This window comes from Schistocerca piceifrons, chromosome 5 (genome assembly GCF_021461385.2).
Source record: "Schistocerca piceifrons isolate TAMUIC-IGC-003096 chromosome 5, iqSchPice1.1, whole genome shotgun sequence".
Lineage (NCBI taxonomy): Eukaryota > Metazoa > Arthropoda > Insecta > Orthoptera > Acrididae > Schistocerca > Schistocerca piceifrons.
Window position 1 is genome coordinate 329550365 of NC_060142.1, and position 16752 is coordinate 329567116.

Below are 16752 nucleotides of genomic sequence, written 5' to 3' on the forward strand. Positions count from 1 at the left end.
AGGATATGTAAGGGGCGTGAAAAGTGTCAGACAATAAGTGATGAAACTGAAGGTCACGAGTGGACAACGTACTCGATAATTCAACTTTATCAGTACCTAATAGAGTTGAAAGAGGCCACATTTTTTGTGTCCATTCCACCAGCTGGTCCAACCATTCAACATTCAGCTGCCAGCCGGTGTGGCCGAGCGGTTCTAGGAGCTACGGTGTGGAACCGCGCGACTGCTACAGTCGCAGGTTCGAATCCTGCCTCGGGCATTGATGTGTGTGATGTCCTTAGGTTAGTTAGGTTTAAGTAGTTCTAAGTTCTAGGGGACTGATGACCTTAGATGTTAAGTCCCATAGTGCTCAGAGCCATTTGATCCATTTGAACATTGAGCTTTGTGTGGCATTCGAACTTGACAGTGGCCCGAAGTCGGACTGCATTTTGACGTGAGGGCATGCAAACTTGTCGTCTGGGTTCCGGTAGACCATTTCCGACAACCACAAGAGAGGATCGCCGTATTGTGTATCAGGCAGGTCATAATCCCCTCCCATCGTCGCTTGCCGTCCGAGATCAGTTAGCTGTCTCTCTGCAATGTTCTGTATCGTCCCATATTATTGATCGGTGACTAGCAGCAGGCGTCCCTCTCGTAGGGTGCCGTTGACACAACATAAACGGCTGCGCTTGGAGTGATATGGCGCAAGAAGCATGGGCCACTGACTAAAGGCGTTGGATGGGTTCGGCGATGAATTGCAGTTCTGCATTACCGCATATGACCATTGAGTATGGTAGCGGCCTCGGGAGAGGTCCTATTCCGCCAATGTTTTCATGAAGCAGAGTGTTTTGGGGTGCTGAAGGATATTTCAGGTCATGGCTGGTCATGACTGAGGGAGAATGGTACAAAGCGGACGTCCTGCGTCCTGGTGCGACAGTATTTGATACGTGTTACAAACCGGACACAATAGGAAGGACCAGGCCCCTTTGCTGTTTTCTTTTATCACTCGTTTATTACATCAGACAAATACACATTTTAAGACAAAATTTAACTACATGAAATAAGGCCCCCCGTAAAGGTCAACATAAGCTGTGACAAAACTTAGTTCTCTTAAAGGTTTCTGCTTGTAACAAATTTTAAGGAGGCAGTGTAAGGTTTATATCATTTTAGCTCAAACGCGTAGCTAGTGACTGAATCACAACACAGACACTTTAACAATTTCGGCAACAAATAAATAGCATGAATTTGTACTCACAGTAACCAACTTATCAACAGCGTTGCCATTGAATAAATAGTAGGCCATTTGGAACGAATTAGCAACACCCAGCAACTAGGTTAATGACAACAGTCTTTAAATGTCTTGCTCCCCATTAAAGAAACGAACTTATAGTAATTAAATGAATAACAGATCAAACACACTCCACTCCACTCAAACTCTTCAGTGGAAGCCATGCCCAAATGAAAATTCCCTTAACTGACTAGCACTGAAGTCACACTAAAGCTCATCTCTGTGTTCGCAGACACACATGGGGCATAGTTATACAAGACAAGATTTTGAAGGGAGCACATCAGTAAAACTGGTTGTGGAGCTAACTCGTGCCACTGTAAATTAAGGTACTAGACCGGGGCACAGGGTGGTGTACAATGAGGTTGCCTTAGTGCTATAGTGCGCTCCAAAATATTAATTCAAATGGCCAATTCAAAATTGAGTACACATAAACCAGCATTATTTAACGAGGAGTGACACCAGGTTTCTCGATGGGATGACAACACTTAATTGAAAAGACGAATGCCGGAGGCGGCAATAACATCAAACACCTTCTCCGAGTTTTAACCAGGAGTCACATCCCGCTATACAAGTAAACATTTAACCAAGCACAAGGAAGGAACCCCAAAGAGAAAATTGAAATAAAACCCCCAAAAGATTATAAAAGACAGGGAGCCCCAACTTCTTAAATTTAAAAGAATTAGCTCTCCCCAAAGGCAGTGTAAACGCTAAGGCCACACATAAGAGGCCACCAAAATTGGTTACAAAAGTCTTATACATTTGCTCCTTTTCTTTAAAAGAAACATAAGGCTGCTTAACTTCTGCTGAACGTCGGGTATGGGTCGTGTAGGATACACCAGGCAGCAACCCAAGCTAGGCGGTCGCAAGTGACGGCGAGCAAAATCAGGAGAGAAGACAGGCAGGCAGCCACACACATATCCTCCATCCTGAACCGGCAGACCGCGTACAACCAACTCCACATATACGTGGTTGCTTCCCACCTCGAACCTCGCGGCGTCTCAGCAGGTAGCCCGAGCAAACGTCAACTGCCACTCGCCCCTCGAATGCGGAAAACAACAAGGCAAGCAAAGATAAGAAACATCGAACGATCAATAACGGACATCCAAGAGACTGGCGCGCCGGTAATGAGCGCCACGACTCAGTATTATTGTACCATTTTTCAACAGGACAATATTCGTCCACACTTGGCACGTGTCTGTACGGGCTACACGATTTGGAGGTATTTCTGTGACCAGTTTCCGTCTGTAATACGTGATGTGAGGATGTAGCGACGTCTCCGCCCCATCCCTAGAATCCAGAATACCAAGGACCAGTTACAATGTTGTGACGACTGCTTCAGTAGAGCACAAAACGGCTTCGTGACACCCTAGCGAGCCGAATCAGTGCCTACATGCGAGCCAGATGGGATGCAACGTCATACTTATTAGCTCATATTGTCAAGAGTATTTGTAAATTTGACTTTATTTTGTGATCACTAAAATAACTTCACACAGCTTAATAACGTCATACTGATAACCTCATATTGTCAAGATTATTTGTAAATTTGACTTGATTTTGTGATAACTGAAATAACATCTCATGGCCGTATAACCTATGAAGTTTAATTTCATTCACCCTCCCTTTTCCATACAGTTGAAAGGTAATAATGCATGGAATATTAAGAAGCGTATTTATCGAGTTTTAGATGATGATGGATGAAGCATATCAATTACAACTTCGGATTAGCCGTGCGGTCTAAGGCGCTGCAAGCATGGACTGTGCGGCTGGCCCCGGCGGAGGTTCGAGTACTCCCTCGGGCATGGGTGTGTGTGTGTGTGTGTGTGTGTGTGTGTTTGTCCTTCGGATAATTTAGGTTAATTAGTGTGTAAGCTTAGGGACTGATGGCATTAGCAGTTAAGTCCCATAAGATTTCACACACACTTGAACATTTTTTGAATGACAAATTAAATTAATTGCCTTGTCTGACAATTATGCTGCCTAAAGACCCCATTACGCTCTTGACACTATAATTACTATATTACGGAAGCCCGTTTATGTTGTGAAGCCGGTATTTATTCTAGGAGCTCGGGTTAGTAAAGTTAATGAAGCAAACTGGTGTCGGTAGCCGGTGCCTGTGAAATCTTCTGTGTGGCTTGCGTTTAGTGACGGGATAGAAAAATTTTTGACGGCTTACTAAGAGAAAAATAATTTAAAACTTTTGAAAACCAGGTACACCTGCCCTTTGGGATAATTCTATATGGAATCCTCAGTCGCAGCACAGAAAAGTGAGACAGATGCGAACGGGTTATTTCCTAGTGCCACTTTTCATGATTACATTTAGTTTCACGATGTGGAAAATAAATACCGCTCTTCCTTTTGAGCGATATGCAGGAGGCAGAAGGATTTTCTGATGAGCTGATGTGGAGAAAACTATTATTCCTTTTATATTTTGATCTTGAAATTGGAAAGTTAAAGGCGAAGTTCTAGAAAATGGCGAGAATTCTATCCGCTTATTTTTTACGTGCGGCGCAAGCAGTTATATTGTCACAGTCCAAGCCAGCTAGGAATTAGTCCGTTTTCACTTAGCTTCTTTTATAGCCTGGAAGAAATGTTAAGCTCCATTGCATTCTCTACAGTGAAAGATGTCATTCAACAATAATAATATTGTACACCGATTTCTTCACTGGAATATTTATTATTAAATAATGAGTGGACATATCCTATCTGCCCAAGCTCTGTTCAGCGCTGGAAAGGTAATAAAAAAGCAGTCCATCTTCAGGCCACAAGTAGCCCCTTCAGGACCATCCGACCGCCGTGTCATCCTCAGTTGAGGACGTAGATAGGAGTGGCTTGTGGTCAGCACACCGTTCACCCAGTCGTTATGATGGCAGACCGGTGACCTGTGACCGGAGCCGCTACTATTCAGTCGAGTAGCTCCTCAGTTGGTATCACGAGGCTGAGTATACCCCGATAAATGACAACAGCGCATGGCCGCGCCGACGGTCACCCATCCAAGTGCCAGCCACGTCCAACAGTGCTTAACTTCTGTGCTCTGATGGGAACCGCTGTATCCACTGGGGCAAGGCCATTGCCGGAAAGGTAAAGATACCTGAATGTCACAAAACAAAATCAACAACATAGCCTTAACATGTCTGCTATTTTTCTACAGTTACCGTGATATGCCATCTGGAACCGACATCATTTATTGGAACTTTTCATACCAGAAACTCCAAGAAATTCTTCCCACATATAGTAAGACCTGCCCACATCCCATCAAACAGTTTAGTGTACAGCTATGTGTGAGGACAGAACTATTTATGAACAAAGTTGTGGCACCAGAAGCAACTAATTTCTCCATTACTTTTGCCATACTGTTTGCCTAACGCCAGGTGTTCGTCAACGATCTTGAATAGCCACTCAAAGTACATGTAATAACTACCTCATCAGTCAAAATGGAGCTACTATTTTCCACTGTGTTACAGAACTACTACACAGAAATATTATGATGTCAGAACTCTGAAACTATGAGACTTCACCAAATCGTATGACGAAATGTCGATACAAAGTTGCTCACATGGAATATAGAAAAGACAAAAATGTTCTCAACAGCGGTAATGTTCGTTGTCAGAGCGCTGCATTCTTATAGTATGTCGGAGAACTGTATAGCAGCTGGTGTCTCTGTTGATGATAGATGGATCTAAATGAATGTAAGCCTTTCGTTTAGAGTAGTTATACCAACAGCACAGTAATAAGCAGAGACATGGGAAGCAGATTGCTAAAACAGCAGTAATAAACCTGTTTTGATTATTCATTATTACCTTATGGTCTGTTTGCACTGTGCACAAGTTTCTAAACTAATTTAACCTAGAACAAAGTATTCGTACACTCCATTTGTGATTCCATGTGATTTATTTACATATATAGGATACTGAACAATATATTTGGTTACTTTTCCCTTATACAAATTTATTACATTTTTCCCTCAGTACATGCTGTATTTCATTTGTTCGTGATGGCATCTGCATAGTTATAAGCTAACAGGGCTTTGTGATAACTGAAACGAGACCGCGTTTACATTCGTCTTTCTTTTTCCAAACTAATATTGTCAGAGACATAAAATCACCAAGGAATTGCTCCCGACATATGTTCTAAATGAATGTAAAACTTATTCTGTCCTAAGCTCGTCTGTTTGATTCTTCACTACGCTGTCCTTACGATGAGAAAGTCCTTATTACTTCCATCTCTGGCAGATGCATTTAACCAGTTACAAGACTTATGAGGAACACAATGAAGATCCTCATAATGTAACTCTGCTGTATTTCATCGCTACGGGTAATTTGATTGCTCCTCTGTATCTCCTATGATAACTTACGTAAATCCATATAAAGGAAAATCCGCATGGTCCTGTTATCTTGAAAGCAACAAATGCTGCCTCTTATCGAATAGAAATCTATGGACAAAAGTGAAATTTTTGAGGCGAAATGGTCATTTTCTGCTGCAGTACCTCTAAATACATCTCCCATTTTGTTAAAAGCTAAATTTTTACTGTAAGCCAGGGATTTTATGGGTACTTGTCTCATAAGTGTTCTCACCTGCAATATTGGTTCGCATAACTCGACAGCTTACCTCTTTCACAGAGCCTAAAGCGGTTCAAGATATCGAGCTTGCGAAACCCATCATTGGTAAGTACATTTCGGAAAGTACCGTTTATTCGTGAGAGAAATCTCACGATGTATTGCAACATTATCTAGCTATAATTGACAACTTTGGCTGTTCTTAAAATATTGCTTTCAATCTCGATTCCGTGCAGTATCTTACACTAATTGATTTGTTGTTACGTACTATGGAGCATTTGTAGAGCGGGTTTGTTACTAGAATCTAAATAATTTGTTAAAAATCGTTAGAACAGTGCTTTCGCATATAGCCGTGTTCATCTGACCGTGGACACTAAAAGGCTCAGTAGAAGATCCGCGAAAAATGATCAAAATGTCGATCTTGTAGGAGAAACATGACGCGGTGTAACGACCTTGAAGATTTTTACCTCCATAGTTGGTATTCACTGCACCTCTAGTAAGGAGGGCTGTGGTGTAATCTATTGTCCGAACAGAGAAATGCGAGTAGCCAGACATTGGTCTTCCTTGAACTGGATTCTACTGTTGTTAAGTCTCAGATCTCACTTCACTGAAGGAGTAGCATTAGCTGTCCTTTGATATTTTCGTAGGATTCGTATTGCGTGTTTAATGAGCGCCTGCGAATTTACTAATTTTCAATTTTAACATTTTGCAGTCACCAAGGATGATCCAAAAGCGTAATAAGCCTGCCAAAAGTCTACATATGATTGCGATTCCCTATTTTAAGCCGATTCGGTGATGTGTTTCAACAGTATAACATGTCTGGGCTACGATTTTCACGTTCATTTATACCGTTAATATCTTTCTTCGTACAGTCGGAGGGAAACTCTTCCCAGAAGTTTCTAGTAAATGGATAATAATTTTTTTAAGCTCTTTCCAGTTACATAGCATTTTTATAAAGTGAAGTAAGACACCAAAGGGATATATTAAGAAATTAATGCTCCAAATTATGTCATCAGTAGAATACCGACAGAGTTTAACCTTCGTGGGAAATTTCATGACATTTGTTAGTCTTGCATATTGCTAGGACGTGTCTCCGAATAGAAAAATTCCTGCGTTACGTTCATGTATACGACATATAAGTTAGAGAGATACTGTAGCCACCTGATGAGAGGAAGTTCGAAAGACATTCATTGTGGTCCTACACACTGTCAGCGGCAGTTGACTTCACAGTTACTACTATAAGTCTCGCACCGTAAAAATTTAATTACCGGTCGTGGTTTATTGAAGTTAGGAGCCCGTGTAGTAAAGAATCGCCATAAGCATTGCGGCATCATCCTACCGACGCACGCGGTTGAAGACACCCGTTTGGTAAAACAACGTGTCCTGTTGCGTGAAGAGGTCCATAACTGCCTATTATACATCCTCTTCCGATAAGAATCGTCAATCCTTCAACGCCTTTTTTAAGGGACCGAAGAAGAGACAATCGCGTGGGTAGAGGTTAGGGCTATAGGGCATGTGCTCGATTATCTCCCATTTGAGCTGCCCTAACCTGTGAGTTACGACATTTGCGATAAGGGGATGTGCGTTATCATGAAGGAGAAGCATCCCTTATCGCGGTTTTCCCGGAAGTTTCGCTTTAATTACCCATTCTCCGCTCTTCACGGATGACCAAAGGTGTTTATCCTTCGGCAGCCAAGAGAGGAATAATTGCACGTCGTTCCTTTCTGGAAGCATTCCGTAATAACGTCACCCCTTTCCCCGTTTCCTCATTTAACGCACGCACGTTGGAACGGCACGAATGCCACGCTACTCCTGTGTCGACATGTCAGTGCTTATATACCGCATCGGACTCGCGCTACGTTGCATATATGCTGCAGAAACGCCCTCAGACGGAAACTTTTTATCGCCACCAATATATGAAACGGTATAAGTTTTAAAACAGCGTATTACGTCGTCCGCTGGCCTGTTATTTCCTTGTCTCTAGCATGTAAACTTACATCGGCGACGGTAATGTGCGATCGTAATACTAGGGATTGCATTTATACAGATCTTTCACAGACTATAATATTCACATTTCATATCTAGGCTAGAAACGTTATTACAATATTTCAAGGAATTTGTGGCTAGGAACTGGCAACAAGCTTTGATGCTGTATATTTATCGTGTAAAAATGTTACTGGAGATAACGATATATGCAACAAGCTTTGATGCTGTATATTTACCGTGTAAAAATGTTACTGGAGATAACGATATATGTTAACAACCAACGGAAGACTCTGGAGATAAAGAGAACAGTGTGCTACTTGCAGATTCATCAGAATAACTCATGACTTTATTACTTGGCATCACCAAGAACTGAATGACAGAAATATACAATTTTTCACGTAAATTAATGGTTTTCTGTTGCACAGTAAATTACTGGATGAAAGCATAAACGTTGAAGACTGAACATTTGCCACCTCTTGATTGACATTAATCAACGAAGTATTATGTAAACAAAAGAAACAAAACAGATTCAAATGGTGAATGCAGAAACGAGGAGCTACTTCTGTTACAGTTTGTAATGAAAGTAGCACAATGATATCTCACAAATTTAAGCCAATATTGTGTGTTGGCAGAAAATCAAACTGTTTAAAGTAGTGCTCCTTTAAATAAACGTTCCATTACTTCGATAACAATTTAAGAATGTAACTCACCCTTGTTATCAATAGGACAACTTAATAAGACTCGGCATCATGAGAGCAAAGTGCAGAGGGGGATGTTACACAACATACAATGAAGAGCAATACACACTCACACATCGCTGAAAACTATTTTTTGGCGTCGTTTGCTCGGAAGACTGTAACGGGTTACATCACACCATACGAGAGGCAGCTCAAGATGAATACATACCGTTAGTCTTTACGTCCCAGCGATTTCGATGTGTAGAAACACTTTTTATTTCTTATGACCAATAGCGCTCCATTTTCGGAAAGCGATTGCACAAGACATTTATATCTGTAACTACATCTATACTCCTTCGGCCACTGTATATGATGGAGAATGCTTTTCTTTCCACTGCCATTTCCGCCCCCTCCTATTCTCTTCACGAATGGGATGCGGGAAGATGGAACAGTGCTAAAACATCCGTAGGTCTACACACTCATCGATTTTAGTACCATGGTAATTTCACCATATATCTCTTTGACGTTACACCGAACACACATCATTAGGAATTCAGCCGTAGACGACAAAGTGTTACAAAAATCTACTGGTGTTACGTGAACTGCTCCGTAACATTCTTGCGTTTACTGAACAAAACTTCGAGGAAAGGGGTTGCTCTTCATAGAGCCTTCAGTACCGCTTTGTTTGATCCTACCTTTTCTGTATCTAACACTGACGAATAACGCTCAAGAATACATCAAATAAAGATACTGGAAGTTATGACCTTTGTGAGGTAATTACATTGGTATACTTTTTAGGTATAGTAGGGAAAACAGATGATTAACGAATCTTCTATAGGCATTCAGCAGTTTAGGTGATGAATTGGTAAAGAAATTTGTAAGCATGATATGTAAAATATGGTAGTGAAATATCAAAGGTAGCCTAAATAAATTCTGTCATTCCATGTAATGCCTTATGGCTAACAATGTAGACTAAAGTCTTTGTTCTTTCACAGTAAAAGCTGAATCTTTACATCACAAGACATCGTATGGTATGGAAGAGAATGCGTATTAGGCCAAGAGGGGTTTACAACGTTTATGTTCCATTCACGATTTGTGTGCTGAAACAAAATTTGCAGGTACACCTACACGTAATTCTGAAATTTTCAAATCTTTGTCGCAGTTTTTTTCGTGATGTATTCGGAAATAGTGTTTCTCAACGTTATTTGGAATGCAAGTTGCTTGTTTCAGATTTAAGTCATTATATGACGCACAATATCCGTACCCCGCTAGAATAAATCCATCAAGATCATGACTAAAATATGACGAGAAACACGTAGAATAGCCTCGAATGGAAAACAGCTCACAGTTGCATTGAATTATGTTAATTTTTACCATTGACCATGGTACCTGCTATAATAATGTAGCCTTCTTCAGAAGTCCTAAGAAATGATCGAAATAACATCTAGACCAGTGATACAATCTGCACATAAACTTCAAAATTGGGTAAGTGATAACATATTACTTACATACTTACTAATAAATGTCTTAGCCCAGCGGCTGCTTCAAAACCAATAAAATAACTCAAACAGACGTAAGCCTGTTTCGAACATAAGTAAAATTATATATGGCACGGTATGTCCTCCGCCACTACCACTGTTATAAAGGGCGTACGGATGTCAAATGTGCTGCACCCCGTGCACCGTAGGTGGCGCTCACCACAGTGAGATACGTCGCACAGTTTATCAGGCAACTAGTCAATATGTACAACAATAAATTAATAACAAGCCTACATGTGCAAATGACGGACCATATACTATTAATACGACTGTCGCAACAGATAAAATACTGTTGGATGTGATTATTAGAGTGGTAGAAGATTAACAATTTCATATAACAAAGTTTGTCGTATCACTATTTGACGTATGATTCAGAAAAGGGGCTCTAATACGCAGATAAAACTCCAGCTTACAGTATACGTTCTAATAGCTTATTGGGCTAATTCTGTCAGCCGACCGCATTCGTTGTACATAGCCACACTACCAATGATTGACATAATTTCTAAGACTGGCACCCTTGTGCATGACTGCGGTAACATGGTACAAGATGACAAAGGGCACATTAATATATCTGTCTCAACGTAAACCACTATTAACATAAAAGCAGCCCATGACTCTTTATGACAAATTCCTTCTGGAGCACTGCCCTCAAACATTTGTTTATCTCAAAAGATAATCATACAATCATATGGCACAATTGAGTAACTACTAGTGCGTATATGCTATGCCCAATACGTGCTGAAAACCGTCAAGGAAGCTGGAACTTTTCAAATAACGCTGATCATTCACAGTAAATTTCTACTGTCAAGCATTTGTGCTTGTATATCCGCACCACCTCCAATCAATCTAATTGCATACCCTTTGCTTTTTTACACAATAGTTCGGTGTCGTTAACAGGTTGTATCGGTTGTCCTTCTTCGATGATGTGTTCAGCAAACGTTGACCCATTCTTATGCACACCCATCCTCGACGGAATATGTTCTTTATATGATATGGATACAGACCTACCTGTTAGCCCAATGTAATACGCCGGGCAATCACTATATTTCAGTTTATAAACTCCTAATTGCAATAGCTTATCCTAATAGTTATTGCTGAAACAAACAAAATTTCGTTTTAAGCTACTGTTGGGGAAAAATGCTACATTACAGTCGTGTTCATACAGTACACGTTGCATTTTATAATATATGTTTCCTAGAAAGGGAATAGCTGTTACCGACCTCATCAACGTGTATACTATCTTTTTCGTTTTGTGCTAAAGTATATTATAGACTATGTTGAGGTTATAACCAATATTACCGGCAATCTCTTTTAATGTACACACTTCTTTTTGAAAGTTAGCTTGGGTAAGAGGTAAATTTATTGCCGTGTGTACACTTGAAATGAAAAAAAGCCATTTTCTAGACCCAAGGATGCGAGTACCTGTTGGGAATGACGCAATCTGTAAACGCAGACTTTCGATAAATATTGAACTATATCCCATCGTTAACTACCGGTAAGCTTAAACCAAAGTAATTAATCTCTCTAGTATTATTCCCTAGATTCATAGTGAACTTTATTTTGTGATGCATCGAACTGAGATGAGTATGTAACTGCCCCAGTTGCTTACGGGACCCATCTACCAGAAACAACAGATCATCAACATATCGTGTTTATAATCCAATGTTATCTTTAACGTCCATAGTGCTATTGAAAAAACTGATTTCTCTTCAACTGATAAAAATGTCGGCCATAAGCCCAGCAAGCGGGCAGCTCATGGCCAGGCCATACGGTTGTTCATATATCTTCCCATTAAGTTCAAAATAATTGTACTTGAGCGTTATACGTAGGAGCTTCATCGTTTCAGTGGTTCCTGTGCTAATATTTTTTTATGATACCCTAGATTTTGTTCTATGATGTCGAGCGTGATGTCAATTGGGACATTGGAATATAAGTTAACTAAGTCGAAGGACACTAATTTAGTCATAGATGAGCATGAGATAGTTTTAAGCCTCTCTACTAACTCCCAAGAATTTTTTTGTGGAGTAGACACGTACGAACACATAAACTTCCTTCAACTTATTTTGCAGAAAACTAGAGAATTTCTGATGAGCCCTACGGGAACTGTCGACGATCGGACGGATCGAATGGTCCTTTTTGTGAACCTTAAATTGGCTACATAACTTATACGGCTTCGGATTCATGTTAATTAAAGTCTTCTTTTTGTATTCGTCTTTAAGGCATTTTGTGTTACTAAGAGCATCCCAGTTAACATTTTGCAAACTATTCGGGGGTGTACCTCGGGCTGTAAAATGTTATTCTCATTAAAAAATTGCATGGTCTTGTCAATATACTCGTTACCAAACGCTACAATAACCGAGTTTCCCTTGTCAGCCTTGGTGATAATGGCCTCGTGTTACTTCTACTTCATATTAACTCTCCTTATAACCTGTATTCTTCATTATTTCTGCTAACCTTCTTAGGCTTTTTTTCTATTACTTTTGAACATTCATGTGCAATACGACCTGCTTACTTTTTTCAACTTTCGCAAAATCTAATCCGACCTTCATATCGACCACTACATTTTCTATCGTCCGTTCTTCATCAAGCTGAGGTGTAACATTATATTTAATCCCATTGTTTAACAAGTTCTTTTCTGAAGAAGGAAACATTATTTCCGTTTTATTAACAACCATTTCGTAGAACTTTATCTCACTCCGCTGTACATTACATGGCTTCCTAGGCTCCTTCCTATATACCAACTGAGCCAGTTTTTTCTCATGCCTAATCACGATTTCCTCGTTACGATTCTGCAGCCATTCATTGACAAAAAGCCAGTAACTATCTATCTGTAAATTATACACTTGCTTGAAACTTTCGCTAGTGACAAATACATACTTTATGAAACTTCATTTAAACCATCCTTAATGAGATATAATTCAACTACTCTACTATCTAGAACCAAATTCTTTATTTTAGTGCTTATGTTGGACGCCCCATAAGACCGTTTGTAGTTAACGAGCTCCTTCACAAACTTAGGCAACACATTTCTCTCTTTACACTGTTTAATGTATTTAATTGCCATGCCTGTTCTCATAACTTTTAAAGACTTGTCCATATGCTGCTTCACTACATGGTCGGGTACATATTTCATTATTTTGTCGGGTACATATTTCATTATTTTCATTATGGATGCGACAACAGCAACCGTTACGAAATTGTCTCGAATAAGAAACAGCCCACAGTTGCACTAAATGATGTTTTCATCCTTTAAACTTCACTTATAAGCTCTGATGTAGACGAAATGTTGCTTTGTGTGCCGCTGTCGAACAAAATATTGCCTTTTACCTCATGTACTGAATACTGTTCATCATAATATTCGTCTGTCTTTATTTGAATGTTAAGTAGCCAGTTTGTACCTGCGACTAGTAGATGGCACTCTTGGTACAATGTTCACCTGCCCGCAGTTACTAACGCGAGCACCTCAGTCTGTTACTACCTGTGGCTTGACATATATGAGTAGCCCATTGTGGCTCGCCTTCCATGTATTATTTTTCTTCAAATTTGTGGCTAAAGCCTCATCGCTTGATAGTAATTCTGTACATGACATGTAAGTACTGTTTCTCTCTTGTACTGTCAGTCAATACTTATATTTTTATATAAAAAACTTTTCCCAAAATGTACTTACGTAATAGGTCGATAGGATCGTTTATTTTTTGATGAAGGCACTCATCGAAGTGTCGAAACCAGGTCAAATGACTTAATTTTTGCGACTGAGGGCTGTTATTGCTTTAGCTTTAATATGTAAACGGTCACTGATTACGCAGCCATGTTTAAAACTATAATAGGAATAATCTTCAAAAAATTTAGTTACTTACTTGAGTCCAGAAAAGTGCCCTTTAGTGAGGAGCAGTCGCTTTCATTAAGTTGCCAACTGCCATAAAAAGTTCACTTATTAATAAAATTGTGTTAAAGAGGTACCTAATGCATTTAAAGGAGGTCAGCTTCTTCTATTAAACTGACAATTAAATAAAAAGAAACCGATAAATGTGTGTATTTGCTTAGTAATCTCAAATAGTGTGACTGTTACCTAGAACTTGAGCTATGCATATACAATACACAAATGACATCAGAGTAAATAAGAGTAAATAAGTTTTGTACATGAAATAGGCTAAAAATTAATATATGCTCCTCAATATAATGCATCGTGTTCTCTGACGTGGTTGTTACTCCTGTAACGAAAATTTATTAAGCATTAATGGACTTTTTCGGCATCCATGAGTAGAATATCACTTGGGATCTCTGGAAGGTACAGCAGCATATATATTTTTCTTTTTAAATATGTATTATGTATTCTCGTTTTATATTTTAGGTACGGAATAAAAAGTACAGGTTAATGTATCTAAATGCGATTTGCGTCAGACTTTTTTGACTGTTTTGGCGTGAAAGGTCGCTACGTAAGTGCTATTCAGTAAGACATTCCTCCCCCATTAGTAACATAAAATGGCGTGGACATCAGATGTAAGCGACTGTCTACGATGCATCCAAGTTCGGATTTAGCGTCGTGAGGATTGTTTAGCGTCACTATTTTCTCGATAACCACGTGACACGATGGTGAAATATTTTGTAGTTGCTTCATTGGTTAGTTAAATTTGGGGACGGGACCAAACAGCGAGGTTATACGGCCGATCGGATTAGGGAACGATGGGGAAGGAAGCTGGCCGTGCCCTTTTTAAAAGAAACTATCCCAGCATTTGCCTGAAGCGATTTAGGGAATTCACGGAAAACCTAAATCAAGATGAGAAGACGCATTTTTGAACCTTCGTCCTCCGCAATGCGCCTAAGGAAACAGGTATCTCAAAGCAGCTGGATCAACTGAATTATGCTTGTACTGAATAGTAGCAAGAAGTCGTATATGACACATGCTAAACTCTTTGAGTGTTGCGTATAATGTGAAAGGCATACACCGAATTACATGAAAGCCTTATTACATGTTATTAGTAAGTAGCAGTCGCTGAAATTGACCTCAAGGAAGAATAGAAAAGGAGTGGAATAATCGATGTTAGGAATACAGTTTTAACGTAACAACAATGTACATTGTTTCACTTCATATTAGTAAATAGTTTCTTGTCGATTATTACCAGTACAAAGACGTTCTGTAATCTAAGCACATATCTTGTGTTTCATATCTGGTGTGCACGTGATATCTATTAACTATCGAACCAATGATTCTATCATTAAATAAAGGAAGACATAGTATGCATGGTAGACCAACCAAAGAACCTTAGAACAAAATACAACTACACAAAGTCATGAAAGTTATGCACAATATAATGATTACATCAGATGAAGAACAAGAAACAAACCCCACTTTCCGAATGCAGCCATAAGAAAAGGCAATGACAACCGCAGATTTGGTATACACAATAATCTCACAACAGGAGACACAATAACAAATGCAATCTCAAAACCACCTATAGAATTGCAAACGAGTTCTACTCAGATACAAGCTCAGTAAAATTCCGATAAATATTTCCCATTATCCAATAAAGCTAGCTAAACACAACATAATGTATGGAACTACGAATTCACAGAAAGAAACACTGCTATACACCGTTAACATAAACACACAAAAGATGCAACAAACAAACCAAACCACATCAACAAATACAGGAAGAAACACTGACAAACGAGATGTATATGATGGTAGAAGTTGTACAAGTACACTGTCGCAAGAAAATGGTCTCCCAAAATAGACTCACATAAATAATAGGTAGTAAATTAAAATCGGTTTATAACCATTTCCTAGGAATTCAGTACACTAACAAATCCCAAGATTAAAACAAAAAACCAGGCACATAAGAACAGGGACTGTGACAAATCTTACATCAGAATGAATGCCAACACTTTTGACACAAGTTGTAAAGAAGACTACCTTAAAATGGAAAATCTTAGACCAAGCGCCACAGGAAAAGACATATAAGTTATTAAAAGTGCTCGTTACCAAAATTCCAGTGTACACAAAGCATCAACAAACAATAAACAAATTTTAAATCGGGCCTGAAGTCCTCGTCAGGATGTACGACCATGATAACAGTAAATATGAAACGGAATTTAAATATGGTGGGAAATCTCAGAAGTAATACAGATCCAGACGGAATTTAATGCTTTATTGTGCTGAGGCGTGTTTTGGGCCTAGCCAATTATCGGATGACCTGAGGACAAATAATAAAGACTAGCGGGAAACATATAATACAATACCTCGTAATCAAAGAAATGTTTATATGAACCTCATATGAAATTAATTGTATGCATTTTAGAAAGATATAAATGCAGACGATTTAAGTTAATAACAACTATTGACAAGGACGTCGAATAATGTTCATACAAATGTTAAGCAAGACATATGTTGTCGTGTACAAAGAGCAGACCTATCCAGTAGCCGATTACAGTAACAATGTCAGGGCACTGCTAAAGGAGTCATAGAGTAATCTCTTATCACCAGAGGGCAGCACTCTTCTTGACGTGTAAAATAGAAATATTAATATAAAGTAATAAAAGTTCAGCAAGCACTTGTGTGCACGAAGACCAGTTGTAAAATTCAGTGTAATATAGTAAAAGACATTCCGTTAACAGCAACGTCGTATCGAAGCAAGTTATTTGCTTAGTTCATAACTGCAGTAGAGGACATCACATCCGTTGCAAAGTTAACTGAAATACTTATTTTTATGTGACGCAAAGTCAATTAAATTTTC

The 16752-nt window shown here is 39.3% G+C and overlaps 1 pseudogene; it reads right to left on the bottom strand.

Annotated features, from left to right (window-relative positions):
* Positions 1–4218: 4218 nt before the first annotated feature.
* On the bottom strand, positions 4219–4336 carry LOC124799622 (annotated as a pseudogene).
* Positions 4337–16752: the final 12416 nt, after the last annotated feature.